The sequence below is a fragment of the Clupea harengus genome, chromosome 4 (genome assembly GCF_900700415.2).
Source record: "Clupea harengus chromosome 4, Ch_v2.0.2, whole genome shotgun sequence".
Classification (NCBI taxonomy): domain Eukaryota; kingdom Metazoa; phylum Chordata; class Actinopteri; order Clupeiformes; family Clupeidae; genus Clupea; species Clupea harengus.
Genome location: NC_045155.1, coordinates 26,299,444 through 26,301,943, shown reverse-complemented (window position 1 = coordinate 26,301,943; position 2,500 = coordinate 26,299,444). Strand labels below are relative to the sequence as shown.

Sequence of the window (2,500 nt, the reverse complement as noted above, 5' to 3'; positions counted from 1 at the left end):
ATATGATAAGGGAGCTGTTAGAGTCTGTCTATTCCGGCCTATGATATAAATGAATGTTTCTCTTCTTTTCTGTTTAATGAACTCAGATGGATATTTAGTCTGAGTGCTAAACCTTACTGAAACCCAGCCCCCTTAGATAGTGCCTGGCTCTGAAACAGGTAGGGGCCACATTCGAGCCAGATTCAACCTTAGTTGCTTCTGATCCTCTTTAGGCGTCACTGTATCCACACGCACAGGGATCCCCTCCACACACACACACACACACACACACACGAGAAAAACACCATAACACACAAGCATCCATCCACATATATGCACACACACACACACACACACACACACACACACACACACACACACACACACACACACACACACGAGAAAAACACCATAACACACAGGCATCCATCCACATATATGCACACACACACACACACACACACACACACACACACACACACACACACACACCACATACAAACACTTACAGGCACTCAGCTTCCCCTACCCTCCAGTACTCTCCTGTCAGTTCCTGTATCAGTCTGACTATGCATTGACCCCTTGACCCGGAGGTAAACTCAAAACAACCCCAACAATAGGGACAAAAATTGAGTTAATCAAGTATCAATAATCAAGTAGTTACACACCGCCCCACAACACAACACACACACACACACACACACTCACAGAGAGAGAGAGAAAGAGAGAGATACGCAATGCCTGTCAAGCTCACCGCACAGCTCTGAATGCGTGTGTGTTCTTGCTGCCCCAGCTTTGTGAGTACGTTTGTGAGATCTGAAATTGTCCTCAGACAGCATCACTCCAGTGTCACATTAACACATATTTTTGACTGACACTTTTCATAGGTGTGACATATTTACTAACAAATCAACCAGTGCAACCTTGACAAATCATAACTACTTAGACTGATTACGAATTAACCCCCACCCCCCATAGACGACACACATACTCCACGCAGCACATCGTGTTTACATTTCAACAAGACAGGGAGACACCCATTTCAAGAAGGAATCATGTGGCTGTCCAGATGCTGTACGAAGTGTGGCTATTAAATAATGAGACTAACGCTGTAATTCAACTGTAATGAAAAAAAGTCATTATACTCGTAAACACTGTGTATGACTCGTATACTCGTAATAATAGTCTCGTTATTTGAGAGCTACACCTTGTAACTGTCATTATGAAGAGAGCGCTATACCTGCTAGGCTACGAATGGCTAAGAGCTGCTAATCCAAGGGTGTGAGTGCTATCTGATGTAGGTGTATTTCATTGTATAGCTCAAAAGAAGGCAATTTAACTGTCACAAATGTCCACAAACAGTCCATTTCAGATCAGCTTGTCCCCATTCCATAAACAGACACACACACATCACATGTTCTCAATAAGAGTGCATGGCTGTCCGACAAGTTTGTTTTTGTGTATGGTTTTCTTTAATGATGGTGAGGATGCTGAGTACCTAAAGACCCAGTGATCGAGGGTGTAACACTAGCTCTGTGGAGGACAAGGACATGTGCTAACGCAGGAGATCAGTGCTAGCTATGAATAGGTACCAGCGCTACTGACTAGTATGGTTGCATGAGATAGCGTTGTCTGCTAGCACACAGACAGTAGCACTTCTTTATGGTAGCTACACAGAGATAATGCTATCCAGTGCTCACTCACAGCAGATATCACTGTGTACCACTAGCTACAGATAGCCACACCCTCTGTTAGCTCATTAGGTAAAGGTAGTGCTATTTTCTGCTACAACACGGGCTAAATAACTGAGTTACAGACAGCATGGGAGGCTAGTAGACAGCCCCTGCACCACGCAGGCTGAGATCACCTTTTTAGACCTAACCGTAGCCAGAACCAAACCCCAACCTGAGGCCCGTTTGCATGTTTAATCAGGATGGTTGGTTACTGACGGCACACAACAGCAGTTCGCGGCTAGAAGCCTTTATTGGATTTCTCTCTCTTTCTCTTTCTCACAGATGTCTGTTATACCCCGTTTGAACTGGGTTGCGGTTAGCTCAAAGAGTTGGTAACAGTATTTGCACTTGAAAATTGTTATTGCTCATGTACAATGTCTGGATTTTGTATTGTCTTTTAAAATGAATGGAATTGGTGTTCTTAAACCTGCACTTGTTGTCGTTTCTTCAATACATTAGTCATATATTCATCAACTGAACACAGGGATCACTTTTAACACAAATAGCACTAGGTATTAACAGAGGTACCACATTGCTGAGTGCGAGAGTGACCGTTGTCATTTTGTAAGCGGCAGATTAGCTCTTACACCAAACATTATTTCTGTTGGTCCAATTCGTTTGCTAACTTCCATGGCGGTCGAAATGGTAGCCTACTGGAGAAATGTGCAGTGAGCGAAATCACACTGGGCAAACCACAGACAAATGTTCCGCTCCGGAACAGATGTTTTAAAAGGAGAATATACTGGATGTAGTATTGTCGGAGAACCCAGTATTTCAGTTTAGCATGT

The 2,500-nt window shown here is 43.5% G+C and overlaps 2 protein-coding genes across 5 annotated transcripts in view; one reads left to right on the top strand and one right to left on the bottom strand.

Annotated features, from left to right (window-relative positions):
• scube3 (signal peptide, CUB domain, EGF-like 3) overlaps window positions 1-304 on the top strand; it is a 78,260-nt gene extending 77,956 nt beyond the window's left edge. For all 3 annotated transcript variants that reach the window (XM_031566857.2, XM_031566855.2, XM_031566854.2), the window contains one exon: window positions 1-304. This exon is cut by the window's left edge and continues 1,211 nt beyond it. The gene's annotated coding sequence lies outside the window, so the exon portion shown is untranslated.
• A 2,180-nt stretch (window positions 305-2,484) lies between these two features.
• Window positions 2,485-2,500, bottom strand: part of LOC105912070 (complement receptor type 2-like) — a 15,600-nt gene continuing 15,584 nt past the window's right edge. For both annotated transcript variants that reach the window (XM_031566867.2, XM_031566866.2), the window contains one exon: window positions 2,485-2,500. This exon is cut by the window's right edge and continues 890 nt beyond it. The gene's annotated coding sequence lies outside the window, so the exon portion shown is untranslated.